This window comes from Larus michahellis, chromosome 3 (genome assembly GCF_964199755.1).
Source record: "Larus michahellis chromosome 3, bLarMic1.1, whole genome shotgun sequence".
Classification (NCBI taxonomy): domain Eukaryota; kingdom Metazoa; phylum Chordata; class Aves; order Charadriiformes; family Laridae; genus Larus; species Larus michahellis.
Window position 1 is genome coordinate 94,130,013 of NC_133898.1, and position 14,665 is coordinate 94,144,677.

The following is a 14,665-nucleotide window of genomic DNA, read 5'->3' on the forward strand; positions in this document are numbered from 1 at the left end:
CCTTTTCCTTTAAAGATAAATGCAGGTCATTTATTTCAGCAATTTCATTTTATCCGCTTTTTTTTTTTTTTTTCTTCTGGTATTAGTTCCAGCAAAAATGCAAGAAAGACATTTATAAGCGAGTCCTTAAAAACTGGCAGTGCATCAGCAAATTAAGTGCATAAGCAAATGCAAGGTCCATAAATTACCTTTAAATGGTGTCTCATAGCGAGAAACTGAACTATTGTCCTTGATAAATCCAAGTTTTGCTCATTCATTGTTTTAGAAATAATAAATGGAGCAAAAATGAGAGAGAATGAAAGGTTTAACAACATTTCTCCTGACAATTGAAAGAAAACCTCTCAGAACCTGGAGAAATAACATGCCTAGCCCTGAAAAGGGAAATAGGAAACTACCTAAATGCAGACATTTTTCAATAAACTGTGACATTACTATTTGTCATCTGAAAGGAATAATCCAGTGCTTGCTCTTTTGGCATGTACTTTTCTTGGCCTGCTGAGTATATTGGTATTAGGAGTTTTCATAGAGGTATGTATGCACAAAACCTGCACTGTAGGATGTTGTTCCTTCTGGAGAAGACCATTAATATCCTTAATGTAGGTGAATGAACTGATTATGGAGGAAGTTCTAACACAATCAGAACTTCTTGTTGAAGAAGATGCTGTTCCTTTAGAAGTATGGGTGCTACAGTCAACTCTTTAATAGGGGGGATAAATAGAAGTGATTTTATTTAATTTACTTGCAGCTGAAAGACAACAAATATTCATTTTTTTTAAAAAAATCTCTCTGATGCTTTTTTCACTGCAGTAGCTGAACACAGTAGAAATAGTAATCAATTAATAAATATTCTGTGAAGTGAGCAATCTGAATGCTTAGCTTTGAGCAAGAGAGCAAAAACATTGAAAACTTAAGTGTTATGCTCAAAATCACAGACACCGTGGCAAAAATCTGAAATCAAGACCTAATCTGGATTAATTGATTGTGCTCAGACCCCACTACCCTCTCTTAGAGAGGAGACATAGAAAAGGCTTGTGAACTTGCTGGATATTCAAAATGAGTTGCGGCCCCAAGTTGCCAAGCTCACATCCCATGTCCAGGTTTGAGTCTTCTGCCTTCCAATGCGAAGAAGGAATGAACTGGCATCTGTATGAACAGAAATTATTTCAGTGTAGGTCTATCTGTTCCTCTGCTGGACTATAAATGGCAATTACTTTTCTGTGATCAGTGTTTCAGTGCCCTACTGACAAGTCAAAGCATGCACAAGTAGTGAAGATCAGTGCAAGTACAAATGAGCAACTGTAGAGAGATTATTCATTACACGCTGCCACAGCTCAATCACTGAATTAATTCGTTTCAGATGGTGAACAAAGGTTTTGAATTTTGTTCCAAAGAATCATACCAGCGACTACTGACATGGGGAATAACTCCTGCCTCTGCAGGAGTGAACGTTGCTTGAACAAAAAGCTGAATTCAGACTGACGGGTTTTTTTGGCCATTTTTGATCCAGTTCGTTAGCAAGGTAGCTAGGCAAGGGAATCTCACATGCCTGGGGCTGTGCCACAGTCGCTTTGCTTGTATCCTCTAGCTATCAAAACTTGAAAGAGAAAGAGTCAATGGCTTTTGTGCAGCATTATATGCAGTGCTACTTATCCTAGAGAGCTTCTCTGGTATTGACATCCTGGGTTGACATCTTCATCAAGACGTTTTGTAACTTATTACCATAATGTCCCTGGACTTTGAAATACTTAAAGGATTTGAATGGAAATACATTGATATCAAAGCTTCTTTTCAGCCTAGTTTCCACAAGAATCAGGTGTAGCTGGCTGTATGTTATAAAACCAGCAGGAGAATATTATATTGTTGCCAACAGTAGCAAACTTTTACAGATTTTTGGAATAAAATAATTTCTTTACACCCACACGTGATCAAATTAGCCTGTAAAATTAATTTTAGAATAATATCACAATGATAATTCCCAGTGGAAAAAAAGCATGCGAGAGTGAGAGAAATGGAGACTGGGAAAATAACTGGGGAGAAATTAGACTAGAAAAGTTCTGCAGCATCTTCTGTGGGTAACCAGTGAAATCCCCTGGCTGGCGTGGAACCACTATTATACTTACAAATTCACTGTCTTAGACTTCTTGAATCAGAGAGGTCAAGGTCTGCTAAGGACAAACTTCAATATTTTTCCTGGGAAAAGAATTCAAAGGTGAAGAGAAAATCTTATATTTGTAGATGGTTGGAAAGAGCTGTTTCTTGGCAGTCTTCTGTATGAGTGCCCTTGAGAGATCACCTTGTTTCTGCCATTGGGAGCTCTGGATTAGTTGTCAGGATGTTGTGCCAGGTGCATATAGAGTAACTCACCTTGGAAAGAGCTTTGGATGCAGATTCCCTGTTTTGGTCCAATAAGGAAAAATATCCCACAATTAAAGCACGAAGGTTGTCTTGGTGTATGCAGGAAGAGAGGTCATTTTGTGGCCTCCAACAACAAGGGGTTCATCATGCCCTGAAATGACATTAGAAAATGTGATGTTTTGGAGAATGGATGAGTTTATTCTATAAGGTTTGAGTCAGAGCCGTGGTCAGAGGAAATAAAAATGGAGAAATTGTAGCTCTGTGACAAACATTCTCCTGACAGAGCCAGGATTTCACCTGGCACACCCAGACCCATTTCATCCAAGAGGGCCAGGGGAAGCCTCTCTCATGCTAACAAAAGAAATTGCCTTCTATAGTATGTCTCCCCTTCGTGTGGTGGCCTGTGAGATATCCTATACCTCAGACTGCATCACACGGAGGACTGCAATTTACAAAGCCTCTACTGGATTAGTGTAAATATATGCGATGTGCAAACCGGGAAAGGAATGTAATGGCAGAAACCAAATAGTTACAGCTTTTAAGGACTATGAACACTGAAAACAGCTACTTGACAGAAGCTAATATAGTCGTGGAGAAAAGAGAGAACAAGCAAATTAAGTGGAAAGATCAGGGCAAAAAAGGAAAAGATTTCAGAAGAAACCTACAGGAATAGATAAATATATCAGAAGGACACATTGCTTTTTGTTAGAAATAAATATGTTCTGGAGTAAAGCTATAAGCTAATGATGCTTTTAATTCTTTCTAGGGCATTTCAAGATTCTGTGTGATGTTATCTACGGGAAACGGCACCCTTTTTTTTTCCATATTTCCTACAGACTAGACAGAAGAGACACAGTGATATCTTGTGGAGATGATACCTAATGCTTATCCTGACTAGATTCAAAACAAGCTATCCAAGCTTAAAGGAAAAGACTGCTCATCACTGGAAATTTTAAGCGGCGACACATGTACCCATCTGATGGGGGGACATAAGCACGTCCTGTGCTTCTGTACAGTGCGTGGCCAAGAGCGATCCTTGGTGCCGTAGCAAGCAAACTTTTATACTGGGATTGCTATGGTGATCTGGCATTTTAATCACAATTCAAGGAGTAACCAGTTCAAGGCCCATGTCTGGGAATACAAATCTATCATAATTGCTTGGGGTTTTTTTCCCCATGTTATCAACCTCTGGAGACTAAAATCCTGAAAGTGACATTGGTCAAACTGGCAGACAAGGGGCTTAATGGTTTTCAACCATGGTAGCTAGTGGGATCCAGATGAGCAGATGATGATGATATGGTGATGGTTTCCAGCTCTGTGAAGGAAAACTCCTGCTGATTTAGAAGTTCTCCTTGATGAACACCACATGGTCTATACTGAACTTTCTGTTCTATTTATCTTAAATTTCCTATGAAAGCCATTTCTATGTGACGGGATAAAGAAGCTACGTGCTTAAAAAGAAAATCAAACTGCAGTGCTTAGAAGTATGTTTATTCAACTGTGAAGTCCACTGTTGAAATAGGGACTGACAGACGTTAGCTATATTTTATCACTACTCTCACGAATGCCAGGACTGGAAATGCTCAGAAGCAGCTGATGCCAACAGTAATTTGAGCCTTCAGCCCTCAGTTGAACATGTCCTGAGAAGATTTATTCTTGCTTTTTTTTCATTATGCTTATTCCAGTCTTCCCACAGCAGATCTTAATGAAAAATATTCCAAATTTCAGAGACAATTCCAAGTAACTGACTGAGGTGGAACAAAGTGCACAAAGAACTTGATTCAAATAAGAGAGCACCTGAAATAGGACTTAGGAGACATGTAGGTGCTTATCTGCGACGCTGCAATCCCAAGACCTTCCCCCAGCTACAGCCTAATGCTGGGCGTGCCTAAAATGCGTTGGCACCCTAGTCTTTTACTTTCTGAGCAGCCAAAGTTTGACTTCTGCTCTGTCCAGAACAACCTTCTCTGTGTTAATAGTAATCATGTAGCAACCATCCCATGCCTAAAACCTAAGAGGACGCCAGACATGAGCAGCCTTCCTCTGCCTGCCTTGCTTGGAGTTGTTAATGCAGTAAGTGATGGGAAAATAGCACACCTGATGGTCTCATGACCAACATGCAGCAGCAATGGCCTTTGTCCTCATGCTGGCACCGTGCCCCTGATGCAGCAGTCCAGCGAGTGCATCGCTCTGTCTGCTTGTGGGATATTTTGTCTGATGAGTGTGAGAACTGCAAGGCAAACCTATGTCAGGACAGGAGGAAGCTTACCCTCTCTTACTGAGAGCACGTCACTTTGCCTATGTCATTTTAGCGTGCGGGCTGCAAAACGCTCTTTAGTTTTACCAGATGAGGATTAGCTAAACAGCCTACTAGCTCACGTGTGCCTCCTGGCTCGTACAGTGCAGCTCATGATAAGGAAAATATCCAGGAGTGATTCTTGAAAGTCAAAAGTAATTTTTCAGTTTTATGTCCTTACTGACCAATCTCTGGCATCTTAATGTGAAAACACACACACACACACACACACACACACACAAAAACATTGGATTAACAATCTTGAAAAATCTTGAGAAAAGAAGAAAGGCTTAAAGATTCCCCACAGGTCAATGCTACGTTCAGCTGAACAGTCTGTTTATATTCTCCTCACACAGTGTTCTGTCTCTGAAAAGGGAACAGACACAAAACCATCTGATTTGTTAATGGGATGCAGTTACACACAGTGTCGTTATAAATATGTACAGTGAACTATTCACAAACAGCATAATATCCAAGCATTTTTTTGTTAAAGGAATTTACAAACTTCTGCTAAAACTGTTTATCTCATAACTTCTCTGTGAAAGATTTGCAGACAGCAAGTGCAGATGAAATTCATTGAAATAGTGATTTATTTCAATTACTTAACTTGCTCTCAAAGATATTAGTGTGTATATGCGTGGTAAGCACATAGGATTTTATGGAGGGAGAAATAAATAATTCAGTGGTTTATTTGTTTCTATACAAACAAAATCCCTGTGCAAGTTTTGGAGGTAAAAAAAGGGGAAAAAAAGAGCAGACCTTTTATGTTCCCAAGAAGTGCCTTGAGGTATCAGTCCTGATTTACTGCACCTTGTAAGCACTTGTAGGGGAGGTTAGAGATATTTTTTTCCCACTGGGGAAAGCTGAATGGGGTTGATGTGGAGCACTGCTTCAGCAATATGCAGGAGAGTGATGTTCACTGCAGCCAGGTGAGAGGTGCTCCTTCTGCCTGAGAAGTAAGGCTACATGCTTCCCCACCACTCTGGGTATCCTTCTGCCCTGAAGCACGAGCTTTGATCCAGAAATTACGAAAATCTGTTTCATAGCAGTGCAGAGAATGAGTTGCAGAGGCATTTATAACAGCCAAAATAATTCAGTTGTGACCTCTTCATGTTCCCATAAAACTGTTTTTCCCTCGGCATCAGGAGATGAGTCAGCAGTAGTGATAACAAGAATTAGAGAAAGACTGGAAAAAAACGAGCGTCCCAAGTACTTTGGCAGTGAAAAATTAAGCTTCAAAGCGATTTCTTCATGGAACATTTTTTCTCTCTCCAGGACACCAAATCGACTGACTATTAATGAAAGAAGAAAAAGAGTAAGAGAGAGAGAAAAGGACTTGGATGATATTTCTCAGCATCTGCCAATATCTAACATGCTTTTGGAAAAGTTGCGTAACACAACCTGCCAAGAGAGCCCTGTTTGAATAGAGGTTAGTAATCCTTTCTATTTGGTGGTATGTTTGTGGTTTTGCAGAACTGACCCACAGGGCCTCATTTTCAACTGGTGTAACTGGCTGTATTGTTTGTTAAGCCTATAAAGATCAGGAAATTGTCCTTGAATGCAGCTTAACAAACCACATGCCTGTCCATAAATTACCACCAGGTTACCATCAGGTCTATCATTTTTCCTGTAGGACAAGATGGGTGATGGGAAACTTTGAATGTCCTCTTCCTTGAAGAGCAATCTTTGCGTCCAGCCACCAAGCATATAGGTAGGAAGTCAGGGAGCTTGCAATACGAGGTGTTATGCTTGAAATAACTTAAACAAGAACTGTTGCAAAGATTTTTTCCGTTTTGCTATGTTTTCGATGTAATTTCTTTGGATTTTTAGATCTGCTCTGCATGATAAATTAAAAACAGTGTTGCAAAAAGTTTTTCAATACAGACAAGATTTAGTAATTCGAATTTCCTAATGGGGGAAAATAACTTAATATTTAGCTACTTTTGTTTTCGTTGCCTTTGGATAGTGGCTATGAAGGAAAAGGCAAGGAAATAAAGGCAAGGAAAAGGAAAGGAAATAAACTAACTCATTTCCTTTTCATGAAATGTGCTGTAAAATAATTTCTTTGGCCCTTTGTTCATGAAAATCAGAGACAAAACTGAAGAGGCACGTTCCTATTTGCGAGGCAGTTTGTGTTCAGGGAGCATGTGTCTCCTAAAAGGACCTCTTCAAGCATCCAAGACTGACACCAACACTGAAAACTGCTGCCAGAGCCTGGAGCAGGCAGCCTGCCTTCTGAATAGCAGTTCGGCAGCTTGGCAGTGGGATGGGACATCATCTCCTTCCAGAGGTTTGGGCCCCACCTGCCATCCAAAGCTACTGCCTTGATAGCTGCATTCATATAATGGACCCACCAGAGCCCCCTTGCACAGACATAGGTTGAGCATGGTCATACCACACCTCTGACAAAAATCTCTTGTCAGCTTGGGGCTTCTGTTGTCTGGGCTGTGTGTGTTTGATGCTGGAGGTCAGTGCACCTATCCTCCCAGATCCCTCTGGTGCAGAACTTTCCTATGGTGGTACTCTGTGTAGTTGGGACGAAGGAGGCTCTGTGGCACCTTCGTGCAGAAATGTAGCTGCCAGGGGGACTTTTTTGGGATAAACAGAGGAAAGAAGGGGCTTTGGGCATGCTTGCAGGTAGATAGCAGCTGAACTGCAGTGTTGAGACTCTTAGATGAATAGACCTCTTTGTGGATTGCGCCCTTATGATTTTAAGCAGGACACTCCAGAAATATCACTGCCTGTGTCCCTCATAGCTGGCTGCTCAATAGATAGCTTGTGTGCTTGAGGTATTAGAGAAGTGTAGTGATGCACTGGTGAGGCAAGCTGTGTACTGTTATCTTTCCAGACTATGCCAGAATACACATCCAGAGTCAAGCAGCATCTACCTGGGGGTGTCATGCTTGTTTTGGAATTGACTGTCTCTGAGGTTGAAAAATTGCCTATTTTAAATAGTCTGCAGGAAATGTTTGTTGCTGTGACTCTAAAATGATGTTTATTGTACTAATGAGTCTAAAAGAAGAAATGTGTTTCATAAGGCGTTTCCCAGGAACTTTGCCCTCAATATTTGCTTCTTGAAACTAGTAAGAGAAAATAAACCCCACTGCCATCCTGGTTTATTGTTCTGTCTGGCACTGTCCTGTGCACACTGTTTGAGAATCTGACTCTGCACACCAGCAAAATCTTTGTCTTGATCCACTCCTCCTCATAGTCATGAAGACGCCTATCAAATTAGCTGGGATTTGGATGAAACCTGCTGAGAGAACTATAGAATTCCAGCTTGCTTCAACCTAGAGCTGTGAGAAACATTCACCGCAAAACCTAAAACTTTTCAAGTGAGCTTAGGCTGAATATCAGATGCAGGGAGGGATTTACTCTTAGGCGGAAATCATGTAAAACTCTACTTTTGACATACTTTTGACCTGAAACCTGACAATACTCAGATATTTTGACTGAAGTTACTTGAAGGCTACAAAGCCAAAAGTTAAAGAAAACCTCAGAAACTGCAAAGGTGGCACAAAGAGCTCAAACTTAACACAAACCTGCTTCAGCTTTCATGCCAGATTGAGCTAGGTGCTGCTTAGCCTCTCTGCTTCCAAGAAAGCACCAGGCATATTATTAAAGCATTGCAATCTATTGCGAGCGTGAACATGGGCTAGTATACTGTCAAGCCTGAAAATGATCAGTAAGTTTTGTATTCTCAAAAAGACCATCATGAACTACGGTGATTTTCCCAAAGACCTGCTCAAAGGCATTGTTTAGAATCCCAGCTGAGACAGAACTTTCCTGGATATCTAACCCAAGTTGTTCCTTGCTTAGCGTTGCCTTATCACTGCCAGGCCGTTTCAAACTTTGATGATGAACAGGAATTTGGAAATAAACTTGTGCAAGGTATTTGTGTTGTCCCCTATTTTAAAAATAATTTTTTTTTTTCTCATCTTATATTGCATTAGGAATGACTGAAAAAGATCAATACTCAGCAGCAAGTAGAACTAACAGCAGGATTTGCTTAGTTATTTTGCCCAGACTGAATTTGATGGAAAACCACTATCAGATGGAGAAGAGGCTGTGTTGCTTTTGCAGATGAGAATATTCTTGGGAGAAAAGAGCTTTTCTCCATAAAAGTGTTACTGCAGAGGATCAGACAAATATTTCCATCTCTCTGAATAGTTCGAGTTCTGAGAGCTGCAGTTCCAACAGCCTCCAGGAAAGGAGTCAGTTGTGCACATGTATGTGAATTCTCTCACATGAATAAAAGCACAATAAAAGCAAAGAAACTTTTTGAGTTGCCGAGTCCTAACTTTTTTTGTCAGCATGGAATTTTCTGTCTGCAGAGAAAGAACATCTTATTCTCTCCCCTGCTGCTTCTTGCTGCTTATATTGCCTCCCTAATTGGAAGCTGCAGTATAGATGTGCAAAAAAGGATATTCTTTGAGCATACCTCAAGGGTGAGCTGTCTTACCAAGGAAACAATTTCATCCTGTCTGTTGTGAGAAGAGCCTGGCACAACAGAACGCCTATTTCGTTGCTGAGCAGAGTAAAAGACAGCAGGGAGAAAACACTCTGGCAACTGAAACTGCAATACATTAATATTCATATTTTCTGTGTGTGGCTTTTTGTAGTCTGCTACAGAATTATTTCCCTTTATTTTGGATAGCCGAAGTTCCAGCTTTCAGCTTTTACCACTGCTTCTATCACTGCTTCAGCTTAAACCATACTTCCATCACTGAAGAAAGAAGACATAAAATTCCGGACTAGATTTGTGGCTTGCTGCAGAGTGGGCGATGCTTTTGAATGGTTTCCATCATACATTTTGCATTTTGCACTAACAGGTGCACAAATGGCATTAGCAGTTTTCACAGGCAAGTCTGACAGTTTAGCAGTGCTCTCTGCAGGGGGACCACAAAGCGTCCAAGACCTTCCAGACCTCTCCAAGGGCCTGTCCAAAGACCTACCTGCCTAGATGTAGGTGGCACCCGCAACATAAGTGGTTGTGTTAAATCATGAATGCCATGCCAAGACTATGTCTAAACTAAGAAACTGTTAAGCCTGTTTCACTGCCAGGAATGCCACAGCTGTACCAATGCCAAATTGCTATTGCAAATGGGACACAGCTTTAATCAATATGATGGTCTTAGTCCAGCAGATTTTAACGTTAGCAATATCCCAGCTAAAGACAGTGGAGTTACTCAGGTGTTTAAAATTAAGCATATATGCGTATTTTCTGTGTAGTATTTTGGAAGGCTGTAAGTATAACTGAACCAAGCTCCAGATGCCCCGTTTTCATTGCTGACATTGTTTGGAAGTTGAGAGTAATATTCGTCATCAAAGACAAACAAATGGAGGATGACTAAGTCTCATCCTCACTCAGAGGGGAAGAATCCACAGGGAATTGGATTTCCCTGTTTAGAGAAATCCACGCAAAGGGAAAGGAATTCACATTTGTCTGAAACAGTGAAATGTAATCCTGTTAAAAACTGTTTTTCTGTAGTTATTCAAAATTAGGTCTGAGGTTTTTAGGTCAAACGCAACTGATTTCTCTCTCAGAGAAAGACTTGATATTATGGTGAACTTTTGCTTCTTGAAGAAACACACAATTATTCCAGTTTCACATGTGTTCCTTCTCAAATCAACGGAAAGTACTTTTCAGACACCAGCAGCACATCAACGACAACTTTCTGCTACTTAAACCAAAAGCAAAAGATAGGTCCCTTGAAAAGTCCACAGCGCACATAAAACAACTTTTTTATTAGCCCTCCCCACCAAAACCTCTGCTGTAATACCGACAGTTTATTTTCCTTATGTGCTTGGTGTCTTAGTTCTTATTACAGATAGTGAAATATATGGAAAAAAAAATACACTGACTGAAATGATTAAAGAAGATTGGAAGATCTCATCAAATGCTCTCCTGGGTAAGTGCAAGTTGAAGGGTTCAAGTACTGAGTTCATCAGAATGTCTCAGAAATATCCTTCATTATTTTTTATTAACTAAATATCTCACATTCCCTGGTTAAAGCCCTGTTCATTTTGTTGAGTAAATGCATGAACAAAGCTTGATGGATGGTGACAAATTATCCATAAAGAGCCTCGTCAATAGCAAAGGGCCATTAATCTGGGACTGTTTGAGCTTCACTTTCAGCCCAGTGTGTAGGAGAAGTTAGCTGTAATTAATATCAAAGAGCTTCTCATCATTCTTAAATGACTATTAGAAGGTGCGTAGCTCTGAACTGTTTTCGTGCTACTGAAACACCACCTTTTCTAAGATGTGTCAACAGTAAATTTTTATAGCTGTGTGATGGGATGCACCGAGCCTCTCCTGTGTTATTCAGAGAGTTTCCCTGAGCAGAAAAGTAGCACCAATGTTAGTTCTCAGCACAAGAATTGCCATGGGGTTTCACCAGGAGGCAAATGTAGTGGTGCTCAGCTGGACTGAGGGACAGAATACTGAAGGGATTAAGAGGAGCATGGGGATGATCCCCATGAACTTCTGGCTACCAAGGGAGAGGGAAGGAGGGTAATACTCGGAAACAAAACTTTTCAGTCATGTTTTCTGAACTGCCTGTAGTTTGTGGAAGGCTAAGATTTAACTACAGAAAACTTACTTGTGAAACACGTCCGGACCAGAGCTCTGGTGGGTGGAGCACAGTGACCACTTCAGTCATGTACACCCTCATGGCGGGCTCCTATTTTCAGTACCAAAGTTGAATCAGAGACATTCATCATAAACAGCACATAAAGAAACGATATTCAAAGAAAAGTTAAGCAATGCAATATTCAAACAAAATCTAAGGAAAACATGCTTCAGTTAAGTAACATATTTGAAATATATTGGCCTCTTATTCATTATTTTCCTCGGGGCAGTATTAGTGCAATAATAAAACAGATGAAGCTGAGTGTTTGATTTAAAAAGGTTGGGCCTTCAAGGCCTGATTTACTGTCCAGTGAGGCTCTGCAGGCTGGTCTTCCCAGGCGCAGCAGTTCCTGGGTTTGGAACGCTGAGGCAAGAACCTTGGAGCGCAAAGCAGTCCAACTGTGGCTGAACATAAGGTCAAAACCAGGAACATATGAGATGAATAAATCTTTATTGGGCAGGGCTGCAAAACATTAGGTAATGGGGCCAGTGACAAAAAAGAACGTTTTCTGAATCATACTCCAGAACGCTCACCAGAGCAGGAGTTCAGGCCTCTAACAAGGGGCAAAATTCACATTCCTGATGCTGATAGGAAAAAAGGAAAGAAAAGTCAAGCAGGAGGGTTTTTTCTGCTTGTGTAAGTGCATGCATTGCACATATCTACAGTGTTTCAGTCTGTAAGAGATGGCAGTTTCCGTAGTTCAGACTGGATGCACAGTGCTAACCCAATCCGTTGCAGTTCTTCTCCATCTTCCATCGTCATATCTGTCTTTTGCCCTTTTCTCACCTTCTTTCTCACCTACAAATAGAGAAATCAAGCTGAGAAAAAAACAGAAAAACAAAACCCCCCAAACCTTCAATTTCTATGGAAATGTTTCAGTACTTGTTTCCACCCTGAACCGTGGTGGAAAGTTGAAATATCTCTTCTCCCTCTCCCCATGGGAAAAAAAAGTTGTGAAAACTCTTTGCTCAGAATGAATGAAATGCTTCGTTGTGAATAGTTTTGGCATTAGTTTTTCTGTTGAATTGGATTGTGCCCAGATGAGATGATCACACAGTTGGGGTGCTTGCTGAGTGAAACCCGAGCTGTCCATCTATTCAGGTCAGATATCCACGAGCTTGTGGGCTTGAAGTTTGGGGTCCTTCAATTCTTTTATTGAGACATACACCATGAGCTATTTCTTCTCTTGCAGGCAAAGACTAATCTCCTGTAAAGGAGGAAGGCTGCTAAGACGTGGTGAGACCTTGAAGAAAAGGCAAGGATGTCAGAGTGAATCAATCCTGAAAGCTGGATCCAGACCTTAGGTACCCAGTTGATCCGTTTTAATGATCTGTACTGTGACTACTACTCTGTCCAGGATAGGGACTCATCCAGAAAGACTCTAGCTGCTCTGCTGAGAGGCCTGTGGCCACCTGTGGGATGCTTTGGCCCCTGCTTGGTCTTGCTCATGTCTGTCACTGGGACACCTTGTTCCAGAGGTCTGCCCTGTATCTGAGCAACCCTGTTAGTCCTGCCTCCCTACCTATGTCAAGTGAGGCCTCTTCTGCTCTGGGCGTACAGCACTTCTCATCCCAGAAATGCTCTGACAGATCACAAACTTTTCAGGTCAGGACTGACAGGGCTCTTTTTTCCTCTCTTTTCCAAACACTGCCATGAAGGAAGTGCAGTACGATACAGACAAGCAAAAAATCAAGGGACAGTGGACCTGTACAGAGTATTCAAAACTCATGAATAAACTGTTACTGAGAAAAACACGTTTCAAAGGGGAATCTGAAGGAGAAGAAAGCAGGTATTCAGTCAACCACAGCTAAGGCATTCTTCCAGTCTAGTGGGCTGTCTCATGGTCTGTTGTCAGAGAGGAAGGGATGTGAAACAGGTACGAACACATTTTTCTGCACTTGTTGCTGCAAGGAGAATATGTAAGTTGTGCATTAAAATGAGATTCTTTCAATAAAACTGAATGTTACTGAAATGGAGATGGTGCCATTTGCCTGGAGTGGAATTGCACTTCAGATATGTAGTTCTGCTCTTTTTCTATTTCTATGACTGTGCCTGCAAGATGTCATCTGCTGGGTTCAGTTGAGTCTGCAATGCTTCAAAAGGCTGTAAAAACTAGTACTGTAAAAAAGGACTGTAAAGCATGGAATTGTGTGTAGAGACATGTAATGATCTCTGAATTTACATCAGACGGGAACAATGGAACACAAACTTAAAAAGAATGTAGCAAAGCCAAAGGAAATCTCTTTCTGGTAAAGCACAGAAATTAGTTGTGGAAAGATCTCTTATGTCTGCTCCTCACTGCTAAGTCTGTGATGCCTTTGACAGCAAATGTTGTCCAGTCTTGTCTTAATTGCTTTGGGCAGTGGTGCTACTGTTTTTGTCTCTAGGAAATTGTTCTAGCTTTAAGAAGCCAAAAGAAATCACCATTACAAAATGAGCTGAAACATCTGAAATGCTTTGCAGCTAGACATAAACAATTCTCAGTAGTTTCAATCCCCATTAAAGCGTAACCTGTTGAATTTGCATAGTTCAAGTGACAGAACAGACTGAGTTTTGCTTAGTAGTTCACAGTTTGTCTTTGAGCACCATCCCACCATGCGTTGATCCGTGATTCTGAGATCTCTTCTCAATAACCCTTCTCATCTGCTTTCTGCACTTCAGATGCGGGGAGAGGTTGTGCCTGGAATCGATGCACCCATACAAATAATGATGCTGCTTTCCTTTGATCTGAGTTTTCCTGAGGTAATTAGTGAGTGCTAGATCAAGACACTCCACAAAAATCTATCTTCTCTCTCATGCTGTCCTATCATCCGTGGAATTGATTTTCTGACTCAAAGTCAGCATCCCCATCTTCTCTATTGCCCCCCCGAAGACTCACCATTTATATTGTGTGAAGAAAACTAGGTGTCATGTTATTTAGTGAGTAATATAGTTGTATAGTACTTGCTTGTGTGGAGACAGTGGAGTCAATGCCACAAAACTAGCATGGAGGAAATACAGGGAAGACAGACTGCAGTCAAATAACTCTGTGTTTACTGAATACCTTCCTGTGCTGAGATACCACTGTGCTGAAATAGATTATAATTTACGTTAATATTAAAAGATGGAGGGTCCTATTTCCTTTGACAAAGTCAGGTTGGTTGCAGATCAACTGCATTTTGACGCATGGTTTGAATTACTGAATGCATCCAGAACAATACAGCCTGATTACTCTGCCTTCCCTGGTAATGTTTCTCATCCTGGTTGGCTCCACTTGAAATTTAATGCACATACCCAGAAAAGTGACTGGTACCTCTGCAGTCTTCACAGGCAGCTGCCCAAGAGCTGCCCCACGCTAGACCGGGCTGTAGGCTGACAGGATTTCATAGTGTACACACAGCTT

The 14,665-nt window shown here is 41.1% G+C and overlaps 1 long non-coding RNA gene across 2 annotated transcripts in view; it reads left to right on the forward strand.

Annotated features, from left to right (window-relative positions):
- Positions 1–6,080, forward strand: part of LOC141740114 (uncharacterized) — a 32,940-nt gene extending 26,860 nt beyond the window's left edge. Inside the window, exons 3-4 of one of the 2 annotated variants that reach the window (XR_012585886.1) lie at positions 3,122–4,428; positions 5,927–6,061. This is a non-coding gene — a long non-coding RNA (uncharacterized LOC141740114). Of the gene's footprint in view, positions 1–3,121; positions 4,429–5,926 lie in introns of both variants that reach the window. The other variant, XR_012585887.1, reaches the window with a different exon arrangement.
- The last annotated feature ends 8,585 nt before the right edge of the window (positions 6,081–14,665 follow it).